Source organism: Saccopteryx bilineata, chromosome 8 (assembly GCF_036850765.1).
Source record: "Saccopteryx bilineata isolate mSacBil1 chromosome 8, mSacBil1_pri_phased_curated, whole genome shotgun sequence".
NCBI classification, from domain to species: Eukaryota; Metazoa; Chordata; class Mammalia; order Chiroptera; family Emballonuridae; genus Saccopteryx; species Saccopteryx bilineata.
The window spans coordinates 10,689,651-10,711,712 of NC_089497.1; the positions used below are offsets into that span (position 1 = coordinate 10,689,651).

Here is a 22,062-nt window from a genome sequence, read left to right on the forward strand (position 1 = left end):
GAAAAAAGAGAGAGGACACAGATTACTGATCATTAGAAATAAAAGAGAGGGCATCACCACAGATTCTATTAACAATAAAACAATCATTTAAGACTATATGAAACAACTTTATGCCCACAAATTTGATAACCTTGATGAAATGAATTAATTCCCTGAAAGACCTAAGGTGCTAAAATTCACAATAGAATAAATAACTTGAATAGGGCTATATCTATTAAAGAAAATAAATCAATAATTAGTAAGCTTCCAAAACACAAAGCATCAGGCCAAGATGGGTTCAGAGTGAATTTTAACAACATTTAAAGAAGAAATTACAACAATTCTCTGTCGTTTAAGTAAGAGGAGTGGAGATAGTGAGACAGACTCCCGCAATCCCCCGACTGACCGGGATTCACCTGGCCCTAGAGACGATGCTCAAATCAACTGAGCTATGCTCAGCACCTGGGGCTGACGCTGAGCCAATCCAGCCACTGGCTGCGGGAGAGGAAGACAAACAGAAAGGGGAGACGGTGGGGTAGAGAAGCAGATAGTTGCTTCTCTTGTGTGCCCTGACCAGGAATTGAAACTGGGTCATCCATATGCCGGGCTGATGCTCTGTCCACAGAGGCAAGAGGCCAGGGCCAATTCACTGTCTGTCAAAAGGTAGAAACAGAGGCAATAATACTTTCTTACTCATTCTGTGATGCCAACATTACCCTGATACCAAAGCCAGGAATCCTACAATGTACAAAAAACTACTTGACCCTAGAGATGAGTAAGTAAAAATATTCAACTCCTCTTTTCTTTCTGTCGTTTAAATATTTTTCTAATCATTATTGAGTCTGATAAATCTTTTTCTTTAATAGCTGTGCAATTTGATATTTCAGATAAAAAGTAATGGCTAGTTGCATAGGTTCAGGACCCTAAGTTAAAGAATTAAAATATCTATGATTTGTACACTCTGAACGCATCAGCTCTTCTCTACTTGGGTCTCTGGGTACCCCAGGTAAGTTATACTACCCAGATGCATACCCGTTAAACTGTGTAACATTGGGACCATTCTCTTTGCTCTTAGTAAATCTATCTCTTCAGCTACTTACTTTATGAAATTTCATCTTAGTGATCATTCTTGCTTAACAATGATTATTAGGTCTTATTTAATCCATAAGGCTATTTACACATGATTTTGCAGTTCTTTGCCCATTTTGAGAATGAGCTGAAAAATGCAAACTTGTTCAGTGACTCAGACAACCTTGACAAAAGAGCAATTTAAAGTATTTTCTTGACAGAAATCACTGAAGACTTTCACATTTGCATTCATAAAAACTTATTTTGCAAATCACTTTTTATTTAGCATGCTACATACGAAGAAGGTATTTTGCATTAGAGCCCAAATGTAGATAGGAAACTTATCCTCTCTTTTCTGTTGAGTAAAACATGGTTGATTATGTCTGTTTTGGGACACTTTTGAGATGTAAATTTGTTTTGAACAAAGGAAGCTGATTTGAGATTTCTAGTCTGTCTATTTGTCTTCTTGTGTAATCATCATTGTGTTTCTACTGCCTTTATGTAAATAACATAGACTCTGTACATCACAAAATTTAGTGCAGGAAAAGTTCCTGATGTCATCAGATTGCATCCTCGTTCAGTCTGCCATGTGCTCAACCTTGGATTACATGATCTGTGTCCTGTGTGCTCTTTCTTCTCTATAAATGGATGTTAAAATAGTATTTGAAAATAAATTTTCTTTGTCCCACAAGAAGAGATTTTGAAATTGTTTATTCATAAGACATTTATGTGGCAAATACTTACTGATAGGTAAGTATCAAATATAAATGTTATAATATAGGTTATATTACATATGTTATAGAAATATGATCTATATTATATTACATATTTATATTTACAGAGTGATTATATTTGATGAGAGTAATAATCTAGTCCTAGACAAGGTTTCAGATAATGGGTCCATTGAGTATCAAAATTTATGGGATATAAACAAAACTCTACCTAGAATATAATGTATAGTATCCATGCTACAGTTCATGTTTTAGTATGACATATAGACTGTGAGTGATGTCCTAGATATATTAGTAGGCTTTGTCTTTTTTTTTTTTTTTTTTTTGTATTTTTCTGAAGCTGGAAACGGGGAGAGACAGTCAGACAGACTCCGCATGTGCCCGACCGGGATCCACCCGGCACGCCCACCAGGGGCGATGCTCTGCCCACCAGGGGGCGATGCTCTGCCCCTCCGGGGCGTCGCTTTGCCACGACCAGAGCCACTCTAGCGCCTGGGGCAGAGGCCAAGGAGCCATCCCCAGCGCCCAGGCTATCTTTGCTCCAATGGAGCCTTGGCTGCAGGAGGGGAAGAGAGAGACAGAGAGGAAGGAGGGGGGGGGGTGGAGAAGCAAATGGGCACTTCTATGTGTCCTGGCCGGGAATTGAACCCGGGTTCCCCGCACACCAGGCCGACGCTCTACCGCTGAGCCAACCGGCCAGGGCCAGTAGGCTTTGTCTTAAGCACTGATATCCACACACAATCATATACACACAGAGATCAGATAATCATCAGTTAAATTTAATGAGAAAAACACAAAAAAGCAAAATTAGGAAAGAAGACTTCATAAACAAGAATGCATAAAATAGAAAAGACTTCTAAGTGTAATACTAAGCTAACAAATTTGAAGATATTGATGGAATTAATGATTTTATAGAGTAACTTATCAAATATTGAGCTGAACAAACAAATTATAATACTTAACTGAAGTTTTAAAAGATGTTAAAAAGCCTGACCAGGTGATAGTGCAGTGGATAGAGTGTCGGACTGAGACGCAAAGGACCCAGGTTTGAAACCCCGAGGTTGCTGCTTGAGCATGCGATCATGAACATGACCCCATAGTTGCTGGCTTGAGCCCAAAGGTCACTGGCTTGAAGCCCAAAGTGCTGGCTTGAGCAAGGGGTCCCATGTTCCGCTTAAGTCCTCCCAAGGCACATATGAGAATGAAATCAATGAACAACTAAGGTGCAGCAGTGAAGAACTGAAGTTTCTCATCTCCCTTCCTGCCTCTCTCTCTCTCTCTCTCTCTCTCTCTCTCTCTCTCACACACACACACACACACACACACACACACACACACTCACACTGTGTTTCCAGGGAGCTGACCAACCTTCAGCAGTAACTATTTCCGCAGGTGTGCAATGCAGTGGCTTCAGCGTCACAGGCTGTCCTCAGGCGCCGAGAGTCTTGTGCCTGAGCTATCTTCTTTTACAGACGTCAGGTTTACTGAGGTCATCTGACGACCAAGTATGTTTTAAGAAGATCCTCCTGACGCACGTTTTCAGGCTGAATGACTCATGATTATCTTTCAGATCTCAAAGTGCTGACACACATGAGTGAGGAGACTATTCAACAAAAAAGTCTTTTAAAGGTAAAGACTCCTTAGTCTAATCTTTTAAAAATCTCTTCTCAAAACGATATATTTTATAGGGAAAGTAACCTCTTCTTGTAGAAGGAGATCATGTTATCTTGTTTAAATTACCTGCAGCGAAAAAGTTAGTAACCTATATGAGCATTTTCAGTATAGAAACTCAGTGACTCAGTATAGAAACCAATGTACCTGGGTGAATTTATTTCTTTACCATGGTTCAGTTTATTGGTTTGATTTTGTCTATTTGAATTTCCAGAGGTTACTGTTAGTAATTGTAACAATCATAACATTTTGACACTTATTGAACATTGGCAATATGCTAAGTGTCTTATAAATATTGTCTCAGTTAATCCTTAAAATAACTCCAGTAGCGAGGTACTGTTATTGTCTTCATTTATAGAAATGAGAACTGGAACTTATTCATTTATATGACAATTTGCATATGTCTCAGGCTTATTATAGATACTGGTTAATCTGTGTTCAGCGTGAACAAAACAAATGAACATCCATGCCTTTGTGATGCTTACATTCTAGTACGAAGCTCATTAGAATAAAATATATAATAAATGTGGTCAGCCAATAAATACAACTTTGTGCTGCTACATAGGAACCTGATCTTTGGTTAACACACCAGTTTTGTTCTCTCAGAAACCTGATTACCATAGACTATCAACTTCATAATTCTACAGCATTAATTACAATAAAAAATAATCCCAGGGCGCACCATTGCATCTGGATTTGTAGGAAATATTTTAAAAAGTGTAAACTCGCCCTGGCCGGTTGGCTCAGCGGTAGAGCGTCGGCCTAGCGTGCGGAGGACCAGGGTTCGATTCCCGGCCAGGGCACATAGGAGAAGCGCCCATTTGCTTCTCCACCCCTCCGCCGCGCCTTCCTCTCTGTCTCTCTCTTCCCCTCCCGCAGCCAAGGCTCCATTGGAGCAAAGATGGCCCGGGCGCTGGGGATGGCTCTGTGGCCTCTGCCCCAGGCGCTAGAGTGGCTCTGGTCGCAACATGGCGACACCCAGGAGGGTCGCAACATGGCGACGCCCAGGATGGGCAGAGCATCGCCCCCTGGTGGGCAGAGCGTCGCCCCCTGGTGGGCGTGCCGAGTGGATCCCGGTCGGGCGCATGCGGGAGTCTGTCTGACTGTCTCTCCCTGTTTCCAGCTTCAGAAAAATGCAAAAAAAAAAAAAAATAATTAAAAAAAAATAAAAATAAAAATAAAAAGTGTAAACTCTGGGGGACGTTTTGGGGGTATAATGAGTCTTGTAAGGGAATGTGTACTTTATGGGAATCCCGTGTTCTGCACCCGCAGAGTTACTGAAGCAATTCTGTTTTTTATGGGATAAAAGGCTATCAATCTAGGAAAACCCGGTACCTCAGTTCCTTCCATCTGAATGGCCCCTGGGCAGCTGCGTGGACTGTTCTAGGAACTGCTGCAAGGCCTCCCGTGGAGGAGCTTTGGATGTTGTCTTGCTGGCCAGCTGGGTGCCCAGTGTGCCATGTGTGGTCTGCACGCCCAGTGAAGCCCAAGGAGTCTCTAATGAGTATTAAAACAGGTAAAGGTGTGCATGGCAGATGATGTAAGTATTCTGATTAGGAAGGAAAGATAGAAAATCCTGAAGAGTGCAGGTGTAATGGTGACAATTAAAACAATGAGTAATGTAATCCAGTGCTAGAGAGGCTCTCTTAAAGAAGGTGGCCTTTTCTAAAATACCTGAAAAAGGGGTAGAGGACAACAGATCAGATACAGAGCACGGTGAGTGCTGGAACTCCGGTTTGAAATTAATAATGCAATTGCTTTGCTTTATTTTTAAGTGAAAGCTTATATTCTAGTAACCACTAATAAAATATTAAATGAAGTCATTTTACAAGCCAATTTATATAGATCCTTATATACTTAAAGATCCGTGTTGGGCTCAAGATAGGTGTCCTTAGAAGACTAGTGAACTCATTTTAGTCTTTTTGGTAAAATGGCCGTCACATAAATATAAACAAATAATAATTCCTGTCATGACGAACTCACAGGTTTTACACTGTTTGATTGATATGTGTGTACAAGAAGTTGTCACTTAAGACATCTAATGTGGAAGAAAAACAGCGTACTTTTAATTTGAGAAATACTGGATTTTAGCAAAGTAAACCCCATGACCAAGAGGTGATGACTACAAATGAGGACTTTAAATGCCATGGCGGTGGGTGTGTTATTTTTTGTACATTAAGTAATGATTTTAATATAACTCTGGAGTTCATATTCTGAAAGCTATTACCTTCCAGCCACCGCACAGACCTCTTTGTCTAGAGGGCAAAGGGAACAGCGTCTCATATTTTTCTTGGGCACCATGTGGATGCATTAATTTCTTTCCGTTGCTTTGATAGAACACAATGCTCTGGGGCAAATCAATGCAAAATAATCACATTTTCACTCCTAATCAATAGAGCTGGCTGACAGCGGGCATCTGTTCTTTATTCCAACACCCAGGAAAGTAAAATGATACGTGGATTTTCCTCTCAATGAGGGACTTTTAAGAAGCGGAGATGAAAGTGGCATTTTTTAATTTTTTTATTTTAGCAAGCCACTGAGAAGAGTTGGTTGTTCCTGCAGCTTCTTGTGTGTGGAAACGGATGTGAGTTTGGCCTTTTGTTTTCTCCTCTTCTGTCTCTCTCAGTGACATCATGTGAAAACCTGTAACTTGACTGAAGGAGTTGGCTATGACTCATAAATGACAGAATTTGTTTTTGAGGATAATATATTTCGTTCTTGTAGTGTCTCTGTGGAGTCCTTGACTTCTAAACACCCACTTTATGTTTTAAGTGAACACCATAGATCTGCATTTTCAGCTGAAAAAAAGTGGAATTACCAAATCGCTGCACATCTATTTATTTTTTCTGAGTCACATATTTCCTACTTGTGAGAATTTCTAAACCATGAATACGTTAAGTTACAGACAGTGTCTCAGGTTGCAGTTGGCTGACTTTGACTGAAGAACACTGGATATTTGATATTGAAGTTGAAATGTTGTACATGAATACAACATTTCATGTTGAATAACAATAAAAAACTTTTATAAACTCTATATTATAGGATTTTGTGCATTTCATATTCATGCCAAAAAAGTGTATTTCATGTGTTGAAATTGTATAATATTTGATTGCCTTTTTATAAATAGATTTTTGCCTTTGCTCAAATAGTTAGAAAAATGACTCCCTAGAAGCAGAAAAGAAGGAAGGGAGGAAGAGAGGGAGGGAGGGAAGGGAAGGAGGAAGGAAGGAAGGAAGGAAGGAAGGAAGGAAGGAAGGAAGGAAGGAAGGGAGGAAGGAAGGAAGGAAGGATAAAAGGAAGGAAGGAAGGAAAGAAAGAAGGAAGGTACTCTTAGGACTGGCTGATTTTAGTGCAGAAATTTTTACCTTTTATAGACTTTTGGTCAGGTTGCCATAACTCCTCTCACTGGTACATTGTCCAAATTTTCAACAGTCTTGTTAGGGTAGTTTTAATTTGTAGGTGAAAGGAAGAATGAAAGATGATGGTTCTTATTTTGTCTTCTAAGTGTTCAGATTATGTAGGTTCACAAACAGCACTGGGCTCATGGGGCCATGAGTGTCTATTCACCACTGGAAAGAATACTGTGAAGGTGAATTGGAACAGATTTCTGTAATTGTCTACCATTCAGTTACTTGAAATGCCTAAATCCCTGGGCAATTCTTTCCATTTGATTTTTTTTTTTTTAGTGTCTGTGTTCTGCCTGGTGATATTGTATGCCTTGATTGATTTTACAATACAATTTTGAAAGAGATCGTGATTGATTTCTCATTTAATGGAATCACCACATTTTAAAATACTATCTTTTGTATTTTGCACATGATGCGTACATACATTGTGCTGATAAAAGAGTCAGCCAGTAAATGTCTACACCACTGTTTAACCATGCCCTGCAACTTCCAGATGCTCTGGAGTTACATATTTTCTCAATATTTTGTTTGCCTTTTCAGTTCTAACTCTTCACTTACAAATTCTAATTGCATGCAGAGCTAGTGTAATTTATGGAAAAACACAAGATTATATATATTGCATATTATATTAATTTTCTATTGCTGCTTATAACAGATTACCACAAATGTAGTGGCTTATAATAGCACACTTATTAACTCACAGTCACCTAGATGTGAGATCTGACGTGGTTCCACTGGGTCCTCTCTTTTGGCTCTCACCACGGTGGAACCAAGGTATTGACTAGAGTTAGTTCTTCTTATTTTTTTTACAGAGACAAAGAGAGAGTGACAGACAGGAACGGAGAGAGATGAGAAGCATCAATCATTAGTTTTTTGTTGTGCGTTGCAACACCTTAGTTGTTCATAGATTGCTTTCTCATATGTGCCTTGACCGCGGGCCTTCAGCAGACCGAGTAACCCCTTGCTCGAGCCAGCGACCTTGGGTCCAAGCTGGTGAGCTTGTGCTCAAACCAGATGAGCCTGTGCTCAAGCTGGCAACCTTGGAGTCTCGAACCTGGGTCCTCCGCATCCCAGTCCGATGCTCTATCCACAGCGCCACCGCCTGGTCAGGCCAGAGTTAGTTCTTAAATGGGGGCTTGGAGGATGAATCTGTTTTTAAGCTCATTTTGTTAGCAGAATCCAGCTCCTTGCAGTGGCATATCTGTGACCTGGTGGCCAAGGGCTTCCTGTAGCTACTGAAGGCCACCCACATCTTTTGACATGGTTCCCTCTAACTTCAAAGCAGCAATGGTCAGTCCAGTTCTCATGCTTCAAATAGCTCTGACTTCCCTTCTGCCTTCAGCCAGGAGAAAACGCTGCTTTTAGGGGTTTATGTGATTGGATTGGACCCACCCACCTGGATGAAATGGAATAATCATTTCATTTGAAGGGCAACGGATTAGTAGCACTAATTAAATCTGCACGGTCTTTTTTCCATGTCAGGAAACATCTTCATGGTAGTAACACCAGTGGGAGCCGATCTTGGAGATCAAACGTCTGCCTCTACTTTTCAGTTCTTGTGCAACTTACTTTTTTTTAAAAAAATTAATAACATGTCTTTGAAATATTTCTGTAAACTTAATGTTTTTATTCTTTGCAGTTTTTTCTTAAATTATGACATTTCTATCTTTGTTCCATGGCATGACTATGGCATACAATGTTGAGTTATTACTCGTTAATTTTCAGTTGGAAAATATTTAGCTATTAAATATTATATGAAGCAATGTAGATTGATGGCTAAAAATAAGATTTTCTGGCTTCTGGTCCCAGGAACTTTGGGGGTCATGGGCTTGGGTGCTGACGTGGCCAAGTCCAAAAACGTCACCATACACCAGTCCCGAGAATGTCATGAAAACAGCATCAAACAGCCCCATCATGAAGATACAAATCTCTTAAGGGAGTAGACCTCAAGTTCCTTTGCCAAGAAGCACAGCAAGAACCTGAAGATGCCGAGGCCGTGAGTGCAGTGCGAGGCGATGGAGGCCCTTGGAAAGCCCAAGGAGGTCGGCCCTACCTCCCAAACAACAGCAATCATAAGCTCAATCGACTGGCCTATACTGCGCACCCCACACGTGGGAATCATGCTCGCGTCTGTGTTGTCAGGGCGCTGCTGGCCGGAGTCCGAGGTCAGAGTTCACCCCAAGGCCTGAGCTGTGGTTGCGGCTTTGGTTCAGGCTCCAGCTCCGGCTCTGGCTCCCCCAAATGCCTAGGTCCCCCCAGAGGCTCCAGTGTAAAGGCCTCTGTGTGGCAACGTGAGGATGGAAATACAGGTGTGGCCCCTGGCCTGCTGTCCTTCTGGAGCTGCTGTCCTGCTGTGTTACTTGTACAAATAAACCTGGGATAGTAGCCATAAGAATCTTTTTTTCTGTCCTGGCTGGTTGGGTCAGCAGCAGAGTGTTGGCCAGTGTGTGGAAATCCCAGGTTCAGTTCCTGGTCAGGGCACATAGAAGCGCCTATCTGCTTCTCCCTTCCCCCTCTCCTTTCTCTCTCTCTCTCTCTTCCCCTCCCGCAGCCAAGGCTCCATTGGAGCAAAGTTGGCCCGGGCGCTGAGGATGGCTCCATGGCCTCTGCCTCAGGCACTAGAATGGCTCCGGTTGTGATGGAGCAAAGCCCCAGATGGGCAGAGCATCACCCCCTGGTGGGCATGCTGGGTGGATTCTGGATGGGTGCATGTGGGAATCTGTCTCTCTGCCTCCCGCTTCTCACTTCAGAAAATGCAAAAAAGAGAAAAAAAAAGAAAAAAATTTTTTTTCCTGAAGTCTAATTGCCTCTTATCAATTAATGGCTTCACGACTCAGTATACAAATTGAGTCAGCTATTTAAACTCTTTGAAAATTACTTTTCCTTGTGTGTATGTGGTGAAAAAATATTTATTTTGTAAGATCAATAGGGAGATTAAGTAAAATAATAAAAGTAAAATGATTTTTCTGGCAAAAGAATGCCCTGAAACAACATGAGTCAGGACTATTCCTAGAAGTGACATTTGGATCAAATACAAAGAGGCACTTTGAACTTAGAAAGATAAGACTGGTACCTCATGGAAAACCCATCCCAGAAAAGAAGCCATTGCTTTCTGACTGTCCCGGCCCCTCCATTACGGGGCTAGATGTTCCTCACTGAACAAGTGTTTATTAAGTGCCTATGATATGCCAAGTACCTGCTAACGAGCCAGGGGATAACAAAGGTGAGCCCAACAGGCACGATTCTTGCTTACTGCATTTACAATTCTGTAATTTGTCAGTCAGTTAACAAAATGTAATTATAACTTGTAATTAGTGCTATTTATAAAAGAACAGGACATCAAGGAAAATGTACAGGGAACCAGATTTTGTTGAGAGAGTGGCCATTTTATCCTTGAAAGAAAATTAACTTGAGTTAGGATGGAGGAAAGCTGTGAGATTACTTTGCACAGGAATTATAGTTATCAAGGTCTACTGTTAAATTGGGTAGAGACCTAATAATAAAAAATCGTAATCATAGATGTGAAAGGAATTTATCAAGGCAACAACTAGGTTTTCACCTTGCAAGACTTTATCGCTAGTGGCAATTATTAGGGTAAGGGAGAGCTAAAGAAGTTCCAGGTGCCAGTTGAAGATCATGCGTTTGGTCATAGGTACGTGGAATTTAAGGAGAATCTGAGACAAGTAGGGGAGGATACTAAATGTACAGAACTCAGAAGAGGTCTGGGCTGAAGACAGATACCTTTTAATCTTGGTTCTGAAATAGTAATAAAAGCCATGTATCATAGATGGACGGTATTACATAGATTTAAAAGGACTAGAGCTGCACCATTTAATACAGGGACTACTAGCTGCATGGTGTAACTGCGCATCTGAAATGTGGCTATTCCCAAGATGGGATTATATTAGATTTTTTAGTGGGAAACAAAGAATGTAAATGCTTCATTAATAATTGGTTCTATTCATTGAATGTTAAAATGATAATATTTGGGGTTTATTGAGTTATTAAAGTTAACCTCTAGTGTTTCTCTTTACATTTTTGATAGAGCTACCAGAAACTTAAAAATTATACATGTATCATTTGTAATTTATACTACAGTGTGTCCGTAAAGTCATGGTGCACTTTTGACTGGTCACAGGAAAGCAACAAAAGACGACAGAAATCTGCACCAAGTAAAAGGAAAACTCTCCCAGTTTCATACCTATTCAGTGCAGTTCGATGTGGGCTCATGAACAGATTTTTTAGGGCTCCTTAGGTAGCTATCCCGTATAGCCTCTACAGACTCGTCACTGACTGATGGCCTACCAGAACGGGGTTTCTCCACCAAATTGCCGGTTTCCTTCAGCTGCTTATCCCACCGAATAATGTTATTCCTATGTGGTGGCGCTTCATTATAAACGCGCTGATATTCACGTTGCACTTTAGTCACGGATTCGAATTTAGCGAGCCACAGAACACACTGAACTTTCCTCTGTGCCGTCCACATCTCGACTGGCATGGCTGTGGGCTGCTCCGCTGTATACATGATGTTACGTCATCATCTGCGCATGCGTACATGCTGCCACATCATCTAACAGAAACTGGGAGGGTCTTCCTTTTATTTGGTGCAGATTTCACATTTCTATCGTCCTTTGTTGCTTTCCTGTGACTGGTCAAAAGTGTACCATGACTTTACGGACACACTGTACATTATGATTACAATGAACAGTTCTTAATTGTGAGCTGTTTGTTAACGAGAAGAGTTTTTTGGAGTTTCTACAGCACAATGGGAAGAAAAAAGAGGGACGTTAATACTAGTTTGTTTATACACTGATTTCATATATACATGCTATACTGTAGACACCGTCGGAGCGAAGAAGCTTAGTGGGGCTATGTTAGCACCAGGGCAGAACCTGCCATAAGCTTAATCAAAGGAAATGAACACAGCCTGAGCTGACTTCGCTCTGCACTCCAAGTCTAGGCAGTTGTTATTATGGGTTTCTTGATAGCTATGATAACTTTATGCTAGACCCTATCTAGGTTAAATAATTTTGTAACTTCCCATTTTAATAGGGTGCCCTCGTCAAGCTGCTGCTTTTGAAATCTTGTAAATGCTACTGTTGTCTGCCAGGACCAAGCTCTCTATCAGCCTGAGAGAATTCCAGACAGGCCAATGTTTAGAAATGACTGAGTGGTTGGACTTGGCTCATTTCCGTCTTCCCCTACTCAGTGCCTGTTCCACTTTCCCTGCTGATGCCTCTTCTCTGCTGGTCTCAGGCAGACACGGTGGGATACTCCAAGTGCAGAAACTGTGTGGTCTGAACAGTGTTCTCACTCCATTATAGATAAGTACACTCATTGTCTTCTAGAAAATGAATTGGAAGGAAATAGGGAGAAAGTTTGAGAGATGACAAATTCTGAATAGATAACAGTGAATGAGCTCTTGAATTTTCTATAGACAGATCTAATCATTTCGGGGCATTGCTTTATTTAATCCAGAAACCAATTTTTGGGTTATATACTCTCGTTATCATCATCAAAAACAGTGTCATTATCAACTAAATTTCAGGAATGAGAAAGAAAAGGCACAGAGACTAAGAAACTGACTTAAATTCTCACATTTTTTTTTCTTCTTTTCCAAGTGAGAGTAGGGGAGACAGAGAGACAGACTCCTGCTTGTGCCCTAAAAGGGATTCACCTAGCAACTCCCATCTGGGGCCCATGATCCCAGCCAAGCTATTTTTAGCGCCTGAGGTGGAGGCTCCATGAAGCCACCCTCTGCACCTGGCTGATGCACTTGGACCAGAGCCATGACTGCAGGAGGGGAAGAGTAGCAGATGATCAGGGAGGGGGGGATGGGGGAGGGGGAGGGGAAGAGTAGCAGATGGTCAGGGATGGGGGGATGGGGGAGGGGGAAGGGGAGAGTAGTAGATGGTCAGGGAGGGGGTTCAAGGAGGGGGAGGGGGAGAGTAGCAGATGGTCAGGGAGGGGGGTCAGGGAGGGGGACGGGGAGAGTAGCAGATGGTCAGGGAGGGGGGTCAGGGAGGGGGAGGGAAGGAGTAGCAGATGGCCAGAGAGGGGGGGATGGGGGAGGGGGAGGGGTAGAGTAGCAGATGGTTGTTTCTTCTGTGTGCCTTGACTAGGAATTGAACCTGGGAAATCCACATGTCAGGCCGACGTTCTATCACTGAGCCAACCAGCGAGGGAACATTCTCATATTTACTAAGTGCCGACACTGGGATTGGAACCCAGATATACTGACTCGAGATCCCTAGCTTGTACCTACTAAGTTATTCTTACTTGCTAAGGGCAGATGGAATATAGAAGACAGTTGTTCGTTGTTACACTCATATAGTAACAGGAACAGGTAACTCAGTGATATTACGAAGTAGATAGAAAACATTAAAATGTTCTTTCAAAGCTATACTGGAAGGAAGGGTGGGAAGATGGAACATTGCCTTGGGACATAGTCTTTCATCGTGTCCCCTCTGCTAGGAAACTGGCTTTTTCAGTAAGTTACATCCCCAGTAGTATCAGTGCCCTCCGCTATAAAATCAGTTGGTTGGACTAATTGTCGATACAGCCATTTGGGGATGTAAAATGAGGGCATTCTTGAATATTACTGGAATATTCCAATCAGTAGGTTTCATAATTTAAAAAGTCATCCTCCCAAGGAGGCTACGAGAGAGCAAACAATGAGTGAGGAAGTGGAGATGGACGTGCTCACACATTTTCAGTGAACTCTTTATGAGAAAATTCTCCAATTTCCCTTTTAAAATATTGTTAGCAGGGATGATGGATGACTAATTAGATGTTAATTGTTCCTGTCTACTTATTAGGAAACTGATTAGGAAGGGTTTTTAGAACATTGATTTAATAAGGAATGACACTTGAATCTTACCCATAATTAGCTTATTACATTTGGCTGCTGTTTGAATCTGTGCTATGGGAATGATTTAAAGAGATTAATCTTTTTCAAGGACCCAGTAAGTGCTCAACATTACCTTAGAACACCTTCCAGCTTACTGAGACAATGATGACCCTAATTCTATGTGATATATTGGTATGGTTCTTAGACTAAGGGGAGAGTCAAAAGTCTAGCTTTTAGGTAGAACACAAACTCTGAGAAACCAGTTGTTAAAAGGTTACAAAATTAACAGCCTGTGCCTCTATAAGTAGGAGAAGTTTGATAATGCTGAGCAAAGAAAAATTCATTTTTCAGTGTGTACATCAAACAAGAATCTATTCTTTTTGTTTGTCAGCATTTGTTGGATATAAACCCTTCTTACACTTCAGCTAGACAGAGAACTGCCAAAAGCAAAGACAAGAGAATCAAGCTACAGTGCTCAAATTAGAAAAAGAAATTGCACGAATATATTGAAGAATAACTTAACAAATCCTTGTGTATCTGATACACAGTTGGGTATCTCACAGGAAAGCATATATGTGCATTCCTCGTAGCAAAAGCAATTCCACAAATCTAAAAGCAAAATAATCTTAACCTGTTTGAAACTATTAATTTGTATATTAATTCAGAATAAAAGTATATGTATTTATATAGATATATTATACATTTGTTCAATAGAAATATATATATACATAAATAAATATATGTTCTAAATTTACCTATGCATAACTTTGTGTGTGTGTGGTGTGTTTGTGTGAGAGAGAGAGAGACAGAGAGAGAGAGGCACACAGGGACAGGAAGGGAGATGAGAAGCCTCAATTCTTTGTTGTGGCTCCTTAGTTGTTCATTGATTTTTTTCATATGTGCCTTGACTGGGGGAGTTCAGCCAAGCCAGTGACCCCTTGCTCATGCCAGTGACCTTGGGTTGAAGCCAGTGCCCTTGAAGCAGTATTTGTGACCTCACATGCATGCTGGCAATCCTGTGCTCAAGCTAGTGAGTCCGTGCTCAAACCAGATGGGCCCGCACTTAAGCTGGTGACCTCAAGGTTTTGAACCTGGGTCCTCAGGTCGATGCTTTGTCTTGGTCAGGCTCATGCATAATTTCTGAATATTTGCTTAAACTTGAATAAAAAGTCTCTTTCCCACAGTTTCCACATCACTTCTAGTTTAATTGGGATGCTGAAGGGTTTTTATTTTTTATTTTGTATTTTTTCCAAAGTTAGAAGTGGGGAGGCAGTCAAATTCCCACATTTGCCCAACCTGGATCCACCGGGCATGCCCACTAGGGGGCGATGCTCTGCCCATCTGGGGCGCTGCTGCATTGCAGGCCGGAGCCATTCTAGCACCTGAGTCAGAGGCCATGGAGCCATCTTTAATGCCCAGGCCAACTTTGCTCCAGTGGAGCCTTGACTGTGGGAAGGGAAGAGAGAGACAGAGAGAAAGGAGAGGGGGAGGAGTGGAGAAGCAAATGGGCGCTTCTCCTGTGTGCCCTGGCCAGGAATCAAACCCGGGACTTCCACATGCTGGGCCGACACTCTACCACTGAGCCAACCGGCTGCAGCAGGGTTCTTTTTTAATTGAATTTATTGGGGTGACACTGGTCAACACAATTATACAGGGTTTCAGTTGCACAATTTTACAGCACATCTCTGTGCACCATATTCCAAGCTCACCACCCCAAGTCAAGCCTCTGTCCATCACCATGTATCCCCATACCCTCCTCCACCTCCCCCATTTCCCCGGCAGTCACCACACTGTTCTCCATGTCCCTGAGTTTTCCCTCGCTCTTTTCTTTTGTTCGGTTTTTGTTCAATGCCTCCACCCTGTCACAAAATCGTACCCTCACCCTGATAGCTGTGACAGCTTATTTACCTTCATATAAACCAAATAAACTGACTCTCTTCCATGACCTCAAGTAATACCTTACACTTCAAAACCCATTTCAAATCATAATATGAATGGGAAAGCACAAGATGTCCCAAACAAATCTGTAACGTGAGAAAAAAAGTACAACGTTTACGTTTCGGAAACAGGATACTTGGATAACGACAGAATTGCGAACTATTTATGATGATTTCTAACTTACTTTTAGTGGAAGGCTACAGCAAAGATCACTTGTCTGAAAAATGAGGAAAAGACCAAAGGATTTGCTGTGTTCCAGGTATGGTTCATCCCTGAAGCGTTGGCTGCCACAGGGAATTTCCGATGCTAACTGAAGCCTGTCCGTGGATGTGGTATCTGGGAATTATCCAATTAGATATCCTCGCTGGGTGGGGGAAAATAGGCCTGGCTATGTGCTCTGCATTTTAAGACAACAGGGGTAACAGAATTAATAAAAAAAACAAAGTGGAAATACCAGTCAATGGCTCTAGTTGGGTGGCTCTGTGGATAGAGCGTCATTCTGGAGAGCCAAGGCCTTCAGTTCAATCCTTGGTCAGGACACGTAGGAGAAACAACCAGAGAATGCACAACTAAGTGGAAGAACGAGTTGATGCTTCTCTCTCTCTCTCTCTCTCTCTCTCTCTCCTTCCTTCCCTCCTTCTTTCTTCCTTCCTCTTTCTGTCTCAAAGCAGTCCATGGAAAAGCCACCACATTATGTCTGTATAGCGTTTGCCTACATTCTCTCACTTGAAGTTCACGATACAATGAGGGTTATCTCCACTCTGCAGAGGATGAAGTGATGCCCCCCCAGGTTGAGGTAGTTGCTGTTATTCCCCAGTTCAGAGCGATGAACAAGCGTGGCCCACAGATGTGAGGGACTTACTCAAGGCTGCGCAGCTGGAGTGTGAGTTATAAACCCCGGTGGGCTGACCCTGGAGTCGATGGGCATGGCCACTGCGCAGTATAACGGAAGCAATGGGAAGGCAATTCTTCCTCCAGGTCAAATATAGATTTGCCATTTTATTCAAGATGCACTTTTGCGGCATGCTGCAGGAGAACACGCATTCCATATGTTGGGTTCAGGTCCCTGGCTCTCCGCTTTCCGCAGTGAGCTGCCCCCTGGTGGAGAGGAAGCGCGGTGCTCCGCGTCCGCAGGAACACGAAAATGAGTGCTGAAAATAAGGCGGAGATCAGCCTGGTGGGCACGAAGCCCGTGCCTGGGCCAGGCTGCAGCTTCCAAGGCGGGGAATACCCTGAATACCCTGAGGAGACGTCGCTAACAAAGTCAGTGTACAGCCACGGGCCAGATTGCTTCTGAAAAAGGAGGAAAAAATTTAAGCTGCGGGAAAAGTTATCGCTTTTTAAAAACTACCCACACCTCTTGGAAAGGCACTCCAACCTGGGCCTGCGCCTGGGAAAGAAGGAAGCTTCCTTCCGAGCCTGTTCGGGTTGCCGCTTCCTCTCCAAGCCTGGTGGGAACGCCTGGCGGTGCCCCTGCGGAAGAACATGTGTGAGGCTTTCTCTGCTGTAATTCCTGCCGGGAACGGTGTGGATGCAGAGGATGGAGTGGACCCAAACTTTGAGGTCAATGTATGAAAGGTATCCATGCTTATCTGAGACAAGCTGAGGAGGAACAAGCAGTCAGAACAGTGCCTCCTGGGTCCTGATGTCGCTGGAAACATGGGAGCCACCTAACAGATTCTAACTGACTGGCCGGGGCAGGTTCAGATAGAATTCAGTCTAATGCAGGAGACCAGGTATCTGATTATTTCCATTAGTGGGTAGTTCATGCAGAATAATCCTGTGCCCAAGAAGATGCTGCAGCTGGTCGAGGTCAGTGCCATGTTTATTGCAAACAAATATGAAAAAACGTACCCTCCAGAAGTCAGTGACTGTGCCTTTGTGACTGACAGCACTTCCACTAAGCTCCAGCTCAGACAGCTGAAAGTGAAGATTCTGAGAGCTTTTTGACCCCTGCGTTTCCTTCGGAGTGCATCTAAGGGTGGAGGGTTGGTGCGGAGCAACACACTTTGGCCAGATGTGATGGAACTAAAGATGTTAGATTACGATATGGTGCACTTTCCTCCTTAGATTGTAGCAAGAGTTTTTTGATTATCACTGAGAATTCTCTGTAATGGTGAATGGAAACCAATTCTGCAGCATTACCTGTCATTCACTGAAAAATCCCTTCTTCTTTTTTTTCCCCCCTGAAGTGAGAAACAGGGATGCAGTGAAACAGACTCCTGCATGTGCCCGACCGGGATCCACCCGGCATGCCCACCAGGGGGCAATGTTCTGCCCATCTGAGGTGTTGCTCTGTTGCAACCAGAGTCATTCTAGCACCTGTGGTGGAAGCCATGGAGCCAGCCTTAGTGCCTAGACCAACTTTTCTCCAATAGAGCCTTGGCTGTGGGAGGGGAAGAGGGAGATAGAGAGATAGGAGAGAGGGGAGAGGGGAGAAGTAGGTGGGTGCTTCTCCTGTGTGCCCTGGCCAGGAATCAAACCTGGGACTTCCACATGCCAGGCTGACACTCTACCAATGAGCCAACAGGCCAAGGCCGAATTCCTTCTTCTTGTTATGCAACACCTTGCTAAGATAGTCATGGTGAATCGTGTGCTTACAAAGCACGTGACTATCAAGAACATGTATGCCACGTCTAAGCGTGCTAAGATCAGGACTCTAGCACAGCTGAATTGTGCACTAGTTCAAGGGTTAGTCAAGACGGTGGCAAAGGAGTAACTTGTGAACTTGAGTTGGAGTACTGTAATATCTGCAAATAACAATTGGCACCATGTGTTATCTCTATATATTATGTTACATTTACTTAAATTAAAGTTGTGGCCTTTTTTACTTCTTAAAGAAAAAAATATACTCTCAATTCCAAAAGCACTAAATCTAAAAAATAAAAAATATAAAAGCATTAAATCTAGTTACTTTTCTTCTAGGCTTTATTTTATTTAATTTCACTAAAGCATTTGATACTTTTGGACAAATAATCTTAAAACTCCCTGCCTTTGCTGTCTGTATTGAAGACAATAGTCATATTTGCATAGTATTTTAAAGTTACTTTTATGTGCTCTATTTTATTTTGTTTATTCATTATAGGGGGGGGGAGAGAGAGAGACAGAGAGAGAGAGAGAGAGAAGGGGGGGAGCAGGAAGCTTCAACTCCCATATGTGCCTTGACCAGGCAAGCCCAGGGTTTCGAACCGGCAACCTCAGTGTTTCCAGGTCGACACTTTATCCACTGCGCCAATACAGGTCAACTATTTTATTTTGTGTATATAAAGCTTGAGCTAAATGAATAAGAGATCTTAAAGTTAATATTTAGTTATATTGAACAATTTTTTAAACTATGGTTGTATTTTACTGAGATTGAGTTTGGAGTAACTGTCATCTAATGTGAGAAAAGTATTATGTACGTATTTGCGTATTTAGGAATATATAAATTACCACCACAAAAAAGGGTATATATATATATATATATATATATATATATATATATATATATAATACATTCAGAGATATGCTATCTATATTATATTAGGAAGGACATATAATTTACTCATTCAATTATCTCTGTACAGATGTAATATTGGCAATGTGTAATTCATTTTTTAGTCTTACTGATAACTTTATAATAGCCTACTGCCACCTGCTGGGCTCTGTTCAGAACTGCCAGGCCAGTTACCAAATTAGAACTATAAATTAATTGGTTTGGAATCTCATTGCTTGATATTGAGACTTCAGTGACTTTTCATATGACTTTTCAGCCATTCTTCATATTATATATTTTGAAATTACTTAATGGAAAACTGGTATAGTTCTAATTTCATATAATTTATCACTGTATCTCAGAAAAAAATTGAAATTCAGATCTCACCAATGGATTACGTAAATATTATCTCTATGTTTCTTGTATTTATATCAATATTTTGTGTTATTTAGACCTTAGTTTTTATTCTATAAATTTTTTGTCATAATGTTTTTATCATTCTGTGTTTTGAACTATGTATGTATAACATGACTATTCCCCTTATTTAAAATGTGAGGTAAAGTCTTAAAATAGCCCAGATTTCCAAAAATCTTTCAAAGTCAGTGAAGCAATGACTTCATATAATATTACTTTATTCATAAATAAATACAATTATAAATGGAATTTTAAATTATTTGTATAGAAACATAAATCATTCATTGGATATAAATGTCTATTTCTAATCAAATTCTGTTGATAGAATTTAACTAATTTTAAGGTTGGAATTTTCTATTTATATTTTTCAAGTCTTATTTTGTTTTGAAAATAAGATTATAAGTCTGGTAAGGTAATATATAGATATGTATTCAGTTCATTGATTTTAGTTATGTTAGATAATAGAGTAGCAATTGTTACTACTTGTATGTGTTATGATTCAATGCACTTTTTACTATCTTTTCTTCATAAGTAATAACTGACATGGAGCAAATGTTCTCCAAAATAATTAATAATGCTGACACAGATTTTCAAATAACTGGCAATATTGAAATTAATTGCTATAGGGTTTTCTTACTACTCATAGTAAGCATAACAGAGCCCACAGTGTAATAAAAGTTGATACAGACAACCGCTTCATAGATGGGTTTTATAACAATATCTTCTCTGATGAAATGCTTTTTCACAGTTATATTAGAATGCTTCTCTTAAGTGGCAGAGGAAACCATGACTGCTTGTTAGGAACACAATTAGGAGTGATAAGAGAATAAAATTAAAGAAAAAAGTTACAACTCTAGCAGTGTGAGGTCTGAAGAGTCAGAAGGGTAGGAAAAAGCAATATTTCAGGTACTATAATAATATGATGTGTGACTTGTGCGATAAAATATGCACAGCAAAGTGGCGTCGCCCTAAAGAACTTTGGCTGACACCTTTGTATCACCACCCAGCCTCCCTCTAGTCATTTACCAAGAATGTGTGGACTGCGTCCTACTTTCTGTGCTTTCTGTTTCTCCACGCTCTTGACTCAGTCAGTCTCTTCTCGTGTTACTACCAATATTGCAGCAGCATTTTAATCTCGCTAGTCTCCTAGTTTTCTCTTTTCCCAGTTCATTGTTCTCACTACCCAAAGCTGAACTTAAAGGAAGAGAGGAGGAGTTAGGATTAAAAGTTTGTCATTTATTTGCCAAATACTTCTCTGAGCCTTTAATCCAATTTTTTCCACCCTAGTGAAACAGATGAATCCTAGTTTGCAGGGCATGAAATTGAGTAAGGACTGTAGAATTTCCATAGCTAGCCTAAATTCACATAGTTAGTAAGTATCAGAGACAGGATCCACCCCCAGGTTCCTATCCCAGCTATTCTAAACTAGATAGATAGGAAGCTTCTTTTTTTTATATTAAAGGCTTTATTTTTTATTTATTTTATTTATTGTGTTTACATAGATTCTAGGGTCACCCCAAATGCATCCCCTCCCCTGTATTCTCCTCAACATCTCCCTTGTCCCCTTCCCAACATCTCCCTCCCCCCTTCCCTTCAGGTTTATCCCATCCTGTCATCCCCTTTCCCTCTGTCCTCTTTTCCTCTGCTCCCTTTGATTCCTCCTCTGTCTCAATTTCATTCTTCAGTTCACACTGTTTCTTGGATTCCTCAAATGAGTGAGGTTATATGATATTTTTCTTTCTCTGTCTGGCTTATTTCACTTAACATAATAGTTTCTGAGTCCATCCATGTTGTTGCAAAAGGTAATATTTCCTTCTTTTTCACAGCCCCATAGTATTCCATTATATATATGTACCACTACTTTTTTTTTTTGTACCACTACTTTTTAATCCACTCGTCCACTGATGGACACTTGGGCTGTTTCCAGATCTTTGCTATTGTGAACAATGCTGTCATAAACATGGGGGTGCATTTCTTTTTTTGAGTCAGTGATATGGTGTTCATGGGATATATTCCTAAAAGTGGGATGGCTGGGTCAAAAGGCAGTTCGATTTTTAATTTTTTGAGGAATCTCCATACTGTTTTCCACAGTGGCTGCACCAGTCTGCATTCCCACCAGCAGTGCAAGAGGGTTCCCCTTTCTCCACATCCTCGCCAGCACCTATCATGTGTTGTTTTGTTAATGAGCGCCATTCTGACTGATGTGAGGTGATATCTCATTGTGGTTTTAATTTGCATTTCTCGGATGACGTCAGAGTAATGGCGGATTAGGAAGCGATACCGATAAATCTCCCCCAAAACTCAACAAGATCTTCAACCAGAAACAGAAAAACCTATACTTGGAGCCTCCAGATGCTTCACAATACACCCGAAGGTAGGGTCGAGTGAAAAATTGGCTAAATATATAACCAAATCCTGAAGGAAATAGGGAGTAAGAAATGCTCCGCCTTCCTCACTAACCTAAACAGGGCGGCTTTCTCTGGTAACTGTGAATATAGAAACTAAGGCGGGCAAAGGGAGTGAATACAT

At 41.3% G+C, this 22,062-nt stretch overlaps 1 pseudogene; it reads left to right on the plus strand.

The window, feature by feature from the left end:
* The window catches only part of LOC136311637 (G2/mitotic-specific cyclin-B1-like), a 34,574-nt pseudogene extending 16,211 nt beyond the window's left edge, over nucleotides 1-18,363 (plus strand).
* The last annotated feature ends 3,699 nt before the right edge of the window (nucleotides 18,364-22,062 follow it).